The following is a 10,455-nucleotide window of genomic DNA, read 5'->3' as shown; positions in this document are numbered from 1 at the left end:
GCTTCATTGTCTGTTTGCTTCATAATGGATGTAACTGTAACAGTGATGACCTACTTCCGGTATAGTGCACTGAACCATACGGGTCTTTCACAGCCGTGTCGCTCGCTCTGTCCACCAGCAAGAGCACCTATCATGGCTTTTTATCCCTAACACGTCAATATCTATCTTAAGAAGTTGTGTGGCGTTATTCTTCGAGTTTAGTGATGTCTTCGTCGAGAGTGTCGACATCTCTACTGTTGGCCACAGTTTGACCTTATAGCTACAGGGAATAGACACGGGGTCTCATAGTCGCTTCAGGTATCGAGCTGCATACATAGCAGTAGTACCTTCGGGCCCCACTTCGACGTCTGTGAAGCGGTCAGATGGAATCGCCAGCGCAATTAGAAAAACTGGCCCAAATAAACAAAGGTTATAAAAACAAGAAGCGTGGCACACGTCGCAGTCTTTCGGGCCACGCGTATTAAGATCCACGTTGTCTTAGTTTATTTTTTGCAGTTTTTTTCACCGGTTTATTGATGCTATGAAGTTATCGCTCGGCGCAATACGTGCCTGCTGTATACCTGAAGTTTCTTGGATGTTGTTGTCAATGCTAGTTTAGCTATAGAGTCCTGTCTCATCAGATTACGCACGCGATGCAAATAATGTTGTCTATCCTCCTTTGATATACGCTAGCACCAGCGACGTCTCTCTAGTGTCTGCTGATATATGTTTAAGTAGCGGATGTACTTGAACCATGTGTAGATTCAAGGACCGGCGACCGTGCTCGCCGCTGTTGTTCTAATTTGAGTGTTGCTTTTTTTTCTGAGCACAAGCGCATCCATCAAAGAGGCGGCTTCTTGACTCACATCTCTGGCCGCATTTGTCGTTCTTCGCCGTCCCTACATAACGACGGTACGACACTCTAATGGTATTCACGCTGTATTTGCGCCATAGAGAGAGAGAATGAAGAGGAAAGGCAGGGAGGTTAACCAGATATGAGTCTCCGGTTTGCTACCCTACACTGGGGATGGGGGATAGGGGTTAGAAAGATGACTATTTGCGCCGTAAATTGACATCAGTGTGCCGTTCCTGCATCGGAATCACGTATCACACTCTTGCGCGTTCTCTTATGTACCATAATCTATGAAACAAGGGGGAATGCTTGTGCCAAAGGAGAAATGTTATAAACTTTACCATTTGCTTTGATTCGGTATGTCCACCCTACGGAGTTTCTTCAAGTTTACAAATAAACGTTACCGGTGCCTTGTAGAGTCACCGTAAAAATACTTCACCTTATGGTTTGGTTCACGTCGGGAATGCTTTCCATCTCTAGTGTAGCTTTAGGAGACGGTATGCTACTTCTATATGTACCTTTTTTCTTGCTCTTCTTTTTCTAGAATCTGTCAACACTGAAACTTTTAGTATTTAATGGATAATTCCTATCCAAAGCCGCCGTCGTCTGCAAAGACATCCTTTTAAGTGAAACAAACATTTTTGAAAGACCACCCGGTGAAATGGCTTAGTAGATGACGCTGTTCTTGCAGTGTAAATACACAGTCGCGACGTTTGCGGTGCTTGAGAAGAAAGTAGAGTATTGCTGGGGTTTATGAGCGCACAATAATTCGAGGTTTCTCTCTCCCTCTCTCTCTTTCTCCCTCTCATCGTGAAGTAATCGTGTTTGCTCGCCGGTTTGCAGCAGGAAACGCTCACACATTCTCAATCCTAAAGAAAAACACTATTCCTGTCGTAACTTCGCAGGCCGCTCATAGCTGCGCGAAGAGCACGAGAGGCGAGCATCCCTCTTGCCTCACATGGACCGGGCCAACGTCTACCGCACGGTGAAGGTTGCAAGCGCGGCTCGGGCTGCCGGGTCCCGACGGCCCCTACGCCGCCCCGACTCGGTGCCGTTGCCCCAGCGCACCAACTGCCGCCGAGGTACGTAATAACCACTCATATCCACACAACCCAAAGCGTCTGCCATAGAGTATTACAAAAAAAAATTATCAGAGCGAACTATGGCGCGAGTGTCTGTGGCCACTGCAAGTGCGGCGAAACAATCAGCGTCCCAATAGATGGTAGGCAGTGCATGAATTTGGCCTACACTTGGTCCTTCTGGATTGAAATGGCTTTCTGAATTTGCAAATCGATCATTTTCCGAAAAAAAAAGAAGTGTTACCTTATAAATACGACAACGCGTAATCACTACGCGTGTGGGCTGAGAGCATTTGCCTTGCCGTGTTTAGGAAACTGTGAGTGCTTGGAAATTAAAAACAAATAAAGCGTAACAAAGGGCGAGTCGAAATGACGACTTGTGGGCAAAGTTACAAGGTAGGAGGTGAATTATTGGGTGTTGTGGGAGATTGTCAATTTCTGCGATCGCGCTTCTGGGTCGAGGAAGCTATGCTGCCTGTAAAATAGAAACCTTGTCAGAATAAGGCAGATGCTTTCGAAAACGTGCTCGATGAATTCGAACGAGGCAAGAAAAATAGAGGAGCCATGGGATAATGGTAAAATTGCGATAATTGCGGCGCACCTTGGTGTTAGTCGAGCAAAACGGCTTCACTTGATACTATACGCTGTAATTCCGTAAGGTCGTGAAAATCGTCAGCCGATTTTCTGCGTGATTTGTGCCGTGAATTTCTGCGTGAGGCACTGCAGCGCGACCGCATGGTTTTTGGAAACGCCACTGATCTTCCGTGTGCAACGTATAGTGAGACTATCGAGTCGGTTCAAAGGTTCGAGTGTTCAAAGGTTCCAAACACGTTCGTTACACGATTGTTTATTGCGAAGGCAGAGAGCGAGGTTTCTAGTTGCGCGATTCAAATTTATTCTCTCGTATGCTTACCGTCTACAAGCAGAGCAGTGTCGTGCCGCGTTTTCATACATTTCACTATGTTTTCCCATCCATAAACTGGACGTGAACGAGTCGATTCAGAAATCGAATTGAGACAGCCCAACCCAACAGTTGTTATATGAAGTCGTTTCCGGCGAGTCAGGAGCACAACGGCATCGTGTGTAGAGGAGAGAAAGCGCGAGTGCGTAAGCGTACATGGTCCATTTCATCATTACTGTCTGCAAAGCCAAATAAACACTCTCGGCGTTTAACCTTACAAAGCTTTCCAGCTGATGCAGCCTATTATGTGCAGTTGTATTGACCCAGATCCCATTCGGCACTCGCTCAGTTCAACTGGATGTCGTTTACACAAGTTCAACAGGCAAATATCAGCAGGAAGCTTAGTCGTCGCGGTTATAGCGCGTCCATGTAAGTTCACTGATTTCTAGCTTAAGTTATTGAAGCTACACTGAAAATTACGAAAATTATGCGCGTACCGAATGCCCGAAACCAACAGCAGATTTAAACGAGTCGAAGCCTTCGCGTTCTAAACATACACTTTTCTAAACTAACAGAGCTTCGCAAACTTGAAAGTAAAATTTAGTTCAATGTTTATAAGAACCTAACGCACGTTGAGCTGTTGCAAATGAGAAACGCGCAAGTATAAACCTGATACAATAGTTTCTTCAGCCCCAGCTTCGCATCGCTACATAACAAATAGTCACCTGTTTTCCATTCGGTGCTTTTGACCTTTCGCATGCTTGGCCGTACAGTTGCGTCTGGTGACCTTCTTCGCACTTAGCGAGGCAGTCCAACGATATGCCACGTAATCCGCTTAGTAGTGTTGAGAAATATGCGACATGTGATAAGTATTTTCGAAACATTCACGTAATGATTTTCTACGCATGCCTGACTAAGGCTGTGGTCACTTATAGGTCGTTTACGGTATAACTGACGGTATTGTTCCTATGTACATGTGTTACCCTGTATCAGTTACACTTGTAGTCCCACCATAAGTAACCACTGAAATAGAGTATACATAGCGTTGACAAACGACGGGCTACCGTACTTATGCTAGAAACAACTTCTCACGAACGATTTTCTTCGTTGTGAGATGCGCGACAAGAAATTCGAACACTCGGGCATGGCAAGGACGCGCTGCTTGAAAGATGCTCAAGGCATTTCTCGAATTCAGTGCATTACTCATTGGCTATATAGATGACCGCTAAACTGAAGCATTGTCCCAGCTCTCAATAAGCGCCTGTCCATATGGTATAGCCTCGGTTCTCCCTTCGTTTCCGCGTGCTTTGAGCTCTTTTGAGACATTCGCAACGTACAAATTCGCCCCCGCGAGGTCGTGGCGTGCCCAAGAACCCAGCCACGCCGTTGCTTCGCCTCGTGGAACTCGAACGACGAACTGCGAGAACCGACCCGGAAATAGCTTGGCGCAAATCTGATTAACGCGTCCGCATAAAACAGCTTAAACTGCGCAGGAGCCGCAGGAGATCGCCGTGGCATTCGTACAAGCAGCCCGCGTGATCCTCGTTTAATGTCATCCACGGGCAGTCATGCAGTTCGAATGGAAATGCACCTTCTAATTAAAGGCGTCCGCCCAAGTTCTGGGCAAATTCATTGCGCGAGACGTAATCCGCTCTTCATGCTTGCGTCCTTTTATCATCCGCTGGGTGTTCCTTTTCTTGTTTTATTCGGTCTCGTTTTTTTTTTTTTTTTTTATCTCACCGCTATGCTGGTGCTATTGGTTGGACTTTCGCGGCCGCATTTGCGACCGAGTAAGGGTCATTTCACGCATGATGCAAACCGTCGTCGCAAGAGACAATTTAATGCGCGCATGCAAATCCACGGACGTAATCAAGGATCCTTCTTTTTTCTCTCTCTCTTTCTCTCAACGCGCGTTCTTGCGTGCAAATTACTGACAAAACGTTTCAGCAGTTAAATTGCCCCAGACTGGCCGGTGACATGTCAGAGGGACGCCTTACTCTCTCTGTTGCCTTTTGAAGGCTGGCATGGAAGAATGCTTTCCGATATTTGAATATCAAGAATCCTGTAATACCTTGTCTCTCGGAAACTTGCTGCTCTTCGCATTGATAATCATGGGGGAACCACCTTTTCTTCTTTGTTTCTTTTTTCTTCTGATGTCTCAGTTTGTTATTGTCCTCGTGCAAGTTCTCAATCTCTCTCTCTCTCTCTCTCTCTCTCTCTCTCTCACACACACACACACACACACAAACCCACGCTCCCACACGTGCGCACGCACTCTAAGCGACGCTGCCGTACGCGTGATATGAAGCTGGTGGGTTAAGAATACGTAACATAGGCAAAAGCGGTTAGAGCGCACCAAAATATTTTGAAACCATGTCAGGGTACTACATGCGAGCAACAAAGAAGCAGGAAGCAGGAATAGACGGAAGGACGGGGAGGTTAGCCAGTTCTCAGAACGGCTGGCTACCCTGTGTGGGAAAATGGGGTAAGAGGAATAAAGGATAATAGAAAAGAGATATTGCAAACAAGAAAACAAGAGCAAAAAAGAAAGGGGTAAAATGAGCAACAACTTAATATGTATGGCAACAAGGCATGTAGCAGCTTTTAAGGGCACGACCCTCTAGTGTACGGGCATGGTGTTATTGGGGATAAATAAGGGAAGAAAAGGAAGTCCCATCTTAGACCGATCCAGCAACATACAAGCCCAAAAGCACAAAAAGAACGCAAGAAGCTTAAACTGAAAATAATGAAATGTTGAAGAAAATGTCGCTATTGACATGGCAGCCGGAACTGATGAAATCCCAATACAACTGATCAAACAGTCGTGTCGAAAAAGCAAAAACAATGACAATTCCAACTGGGTGACCTGAAACCCAAAGCAATATAATCTATACAGACAACGGAGATACGAAAAGGCGAGCTCACAAAGACTAGTTACAGTAAAGACGGTGGTATATAAAATGGCAATGCAGGTCATAAAAATGAAGTTGTCAAAGCGCACGAATAAGAAACTGAAATATTTGTACAACTACCAAATCGATCAACATAAGCAGCAGGTGGTGTTCGTTGACGCTGCCTGGGTTAAAAATAAGGATGCGTATACCTCCGTTGTTGTAGACACTCAAGGTAACATACGGGATGCCATCACCGTCTATACCAAGGACCCAACAGTAGCAGAACAAGTAGCAATCGCCTTAGCCATCCGGGCTAATTGGTGGACAGATATTTACAGCGACTCTAGAACTGCCATACGCAACTTTACTAACGGATATGTGACACAGATAGCAACAAGATTACTAGAGAAGGTCAACAGTGAGAGGATTGAAATCCGCTGGTTTCCTGCACATCTGGGGGTGGTGGACGGAGCTCGGAGAAACCTTAATGAGGTGGCAAATGAAGCAGCACGAGGACTTTCTAGCCGTGCTCTTCAAGACCGAGCAAGTTACACTTCACCCGGGGAACACAGGGATCGATTATTAACATATAACGAAATCACGAAGCACTATTATTTAAGCAGAAGGGAATACCCATTGCCACACGGTAAGCTTTGCAGAGTACAAGCGGTCACATTACGTTTGCCACAGACAAGAACATACCCAAGTCCAGATTTTATTAACAGGATCTATCCGGAGAGGGAAACTCGAACCAGCTGTAATAAGTGCAATGGCATCATTACTCTTGACCACATGCTTTGGCAGTGCCCCGCGGTCTTCACAGGCTGTGACAAGGAACAAGAATGGTGGCGGCAAATGCTACACTGTGAATCACTCACTGACCAATTACGGGCAGTCCAGAAGGCCCGCGATGTGGCTGAAGGGCTCGGCCTGACAGTCCCAACGTGGGAGCGGCCCGCGTCAACCTAGGGTTGACCTTCAGGACCCAATAAAGTTATTCATACCATACCATACCAAATCGATCCAGGCCAGACCGATGCTTAGAGGCGAATATTTTTGTACTAACTCACTGCTTTAAACTTTCAGTGAGTCATAGTAGGCCATCATAGACAGCGGTTATCGATATTAAGGCAGGTTATAACCGCAACAAAGGCAGGAAGTTTCGATGAGACATTTGTAAGCACGAGGGTATATACGGTGATTTCGTAGACCTGCTTAGGGAAACATGCTCATGGGCCGGAACTTTTCAACGCGCGTGCCTGTGGGGGGGGGGGGGGGGGGGGGGGGGGCAGCCTTCTTCTTGGGACTGACTGAGATATATACCGCTCAGCATATACCTGTAGCGTGCACGGCCCACAGTGCCTGCATGGGCCGTGCCTACAGGCGGTGCCTGATGTCGAGTCTTGATGCACTTGCTCTAAACGCGCGTGCGAGAGAAATGACGAGTGCCTGGGAAAACTGAAGACGGCCAAAATTCGTAGAAATCCACCATGCTCTCAAACGAGGATTCCCTCTGCCTCCGTTGTTCACGCTTTACATTAAGCGAATAGAAAGACGACTGGAAAACAGTAAACTTCTGGTAGGTTTTATCTCACAGCCGTGACAGCAGCTGAGGGGAATGCATTTGGCTCATGAATACGTGGCGCAATCAAGGGACATAACCCGGCCTCAATTATAGCGCAGAGAAATTTGAAATTATGTTCTCTAATCGAGAGGCGAATAATGATATCAGTTCAATACCCACAGTGAAGCAATGTGAATACCTGGGTGTATGCATAAACAAAGGCCAGACTAACTGAAACACACATCAAGGAAATCTCAAGATGACGAAGAAGGACACGGCTGTAACGAAACATGGAGTATTTTGAGGCCACACTTAATGTGAGCTCGTATGGGGAACGAGAAAAAGAGTAATGGTTCTGGCACTAACGTTCCCGAGCGCTGTTATGCCTTCTTCCAACTAATTTTTTCTCCTAATTTATTATCTTCTTCCCATTTCAAAGAATATGAAGGAAAACACAAGTTTGCCCACCACTGGAACTCTACGAGAGAGTTTCGTTATAAACTAAAGATTTATCTTGTACTATCCTTGAGTTGAACGGCTGTTGTTGTACATACTTAAACTGTTTCCCTCTCAGTGTATTGTACTTGTTTTCATGTCAAATAATCATATGTACTAAATATCAATCTCGCGAATTCCTTTCATTCCTTTCGTGAGTACAGCACCACTGACGTATCCCCTGCGAAGACGGAGTGCGGAAGTGAGAGAGAGAGAGAGAAAGAGGAACAGAATATATGAAATGCAGGAAAGTTAACCAGACGCACGTCCAGTTTGCTACCCAGCACTGGGGAAGACGGAATAAAGGGTTGAAAAAAGGAGAAAGAGGGAGAGAGAGTCCACTACTTGCGCTCGCACTTGAAGTGTGCACCAAGTCTATAAAAAGGGTAGCATAGACCTATTCACTTGAGGTGCTGCAGTAGGAAGTCACGGGACGCGTTCGTCCCCGAGATGTCTTATCGCACTGTGGCGCCGGGGTGCGTTTCTACAAAGTCAACCACGACGTATCGTGTTGTCGAATTGCTCTCATGGCTTTCTGCGACAGGATGACCGGATGGACTGGACGCTGTCCAGGAAACTCGGTCGCTCGCGCACTGCTTTGTCACCGCGGGATATTCAGCTGATTCGCTTCGGCTATTCCGCCGTTTCACTGCCCGCCGACAGTGCCGTCAGGAACTACGAACTCTGCTGATTCGCGAGTCAGGCCGAGCGTTCGCGCGTGAATAACACCGGTGCACCGATTGTTTCCCGTCGCCATTGCATGCATGGATGGCCAGGGAGCTTGCAAATCTTCGCTGGTGTACCAGCTCTTTCTTTCCTCGTTACTTTTACACAATTCACGCGGCATTACGCATGTATTGCGGGCAGTAACACGTGGCAGCGACTGTTTTCTTCACGTTTTATTTTTTTGCTTCTTCTTCGTTCCACAGGACGCGCCGCATTCTGTTCAATAATGAAGAACTCGCTTGCAAGGCACGTGAGGACCTGAATCACTTACCTAAACCCGGCGCACAAATATAATAAAGCGTTGAAAGTAAGACTGTCTCTGGTCAAGTGCCGTAAACTCTCGCTTATAGCACGACTAACAATGTCGGTGCCCCGAAATTTAAAATATAATAATCATAGTGTCCTAATAGGACTAGAAACATTCCGTTACTACTCATATAAGAAAAAAAAAACTTTAAAAGGCTAAATACATTCGTAGCGTTAAAAAAATGCGATGAGCAAGTCTGACGTGCTCCAATTCGGGAACAGAAATCGCCTTACAGTGTCGTATTACATTAGGTATATTGCGGTATTCTGTCCTTGCTTGGGCAATGCAAACTGTTGGCGAGCCATCCACACTTCATGATCATACTGATGAAGCCACTTCTCGGGTCACAGGAAGCAGACAGAACCATAACAAAACGGTCGAATTCCTTGTTTTTAGCAAAATAAGGCTTTTTCTCGTCTGGATGCATTTTATGTAACATAAAAGCATTCCTTTTTTTTTTTTTTGCCTAAATTTTGCAGTTTCTCTGCACCACTGTGTGCGTCACTAGTGTCCCGACTGAGGGTATAATCAGATAGATATTTCTTTTTTAACGTGCCTATTTCTCTGCCTTCACCGCACCGAAAGTTCTTCGCGTATAAAGGGATTTGCGTTTTTATCTCGGGTTCGTTACCGAATTCCTTTTAAAAACTTGTAACTCGGTCCCCTCTGCACTGGCAGATGTGCATTACCAAGGCTTTCCCTGAAAATGTTCATCAAGCACGTGGCTTCTACGTCCACGAACATTAGTTTTGAAATGGTGTTGCCATATTCTTTAAAAAACTGCATCGCCAGAATGCGTCTCTGAATGACAGATTGTGTCTCTGTCGACGCGTCACGCCCGAATGCCGCGTGGAAGAGAGCCGGAGTTAATATTCCCACAGGGTGGGCCTTCGGGCCGCCTGAGCCGCTTCCGAAAAAGTTTTGGCCTTTCCCGCGTGGTCTGGGACTGTCATCCACACGAGAGTTGCCCGAAGCAACAAAGGAAACACGCACGGGCTTGTCGGAAAGAAAGTTTCGTCGTTAAAGCGAAATGACGTATCCTCGTCCGGCGTTCTAACTAGGGACCAACGCGTTTCCTGGGCGATCGGTCCAACGTACGAGCTAACCAGGAGGCTAGCAGGTTACGAAGCTTGAGCCACCTTGCGGCTATTCTCGTAACGAATTAAGCCGTGGTGCGGGACTGTCTATAGGATTTTTCTAGCACGTCTTCGTTCCATTTCCCTCGCTTTTCTTTGGTGTCGTCGCTCCATTCAGTTCAGGTATTTTCACGCTATTTCTATTCATTCAGCGCACACATCTCTCTTTTCATTTCTGTTTACTTCAACGTACTCTCTAGCTCTTAACATGCGAGCACGATGCCCATCCGCACACACGTGGAAAGACCCACGCTTGTACGCGGATTCACGCCCACCCTCAAGTAACAATCCCGTTTATCTCAATACAAGTAACCTTCGCACTGTCTCCCTCTGCTGTGTCTCTCTCTACTTTCCTCACGCCTTTTTTTACGCGTCATTTAGCCTGCAACTTAACGACTACATTTCCTCTCCGAGAACCAGTCGTAACGCTAGCCGCGTGGCAAAGGCTAAACACCCCCGCTTCCACAGTTCTCGCGGTGTTTTACTTGTTTTTTCGTTACCGTCGCTCGAAGCTTGTTTTC

The 10,455-nt window shown here is 46.4% G+C and overlaps 1 protein-coding gene across 1 annotated transcript in view; it reads left to right on the top strand.

Annotated features, from left to right (window-relative positions):
- Positions 1-1,661: 1,661 nt before the first annotated feature.
- LOC126536371 (transient receptor potential-gamma protein-like) overlaps positions 1,662-10,455 on the top strand; it is a 56,421-nt gene continuing 47,627 nt past the window's right edge. Inside the window, exon 1 of the mRNA XM_050183302.2 lies at positions 1,662-1,914. The gene's annotated coding sequence lies outside the window, so the exon portion shown is untranslated. The remainder of the gene's footprint in view (positions 1,915-10,455) is intronic.

The sequence above is a fragment of the Dermacentor andersoni genome, chromosome 4, assembly GCF_023375885.2.
Source record: "Dermacentor andersoni chromosome 4, qqDerAnde1_hic_scaffold, whole genome shotgun sequence".
NCBI classification, from domain to species: domain Eukaryota; kingdom Metazoa; phylum Arthropoda; class Arachnida; order Ixodida; family Ixodidae; genus Dermacentor; species Dermacentor andersoni.
This window is presented reverse-complemented; position numbering and strand designations above follow the sequence as displayed.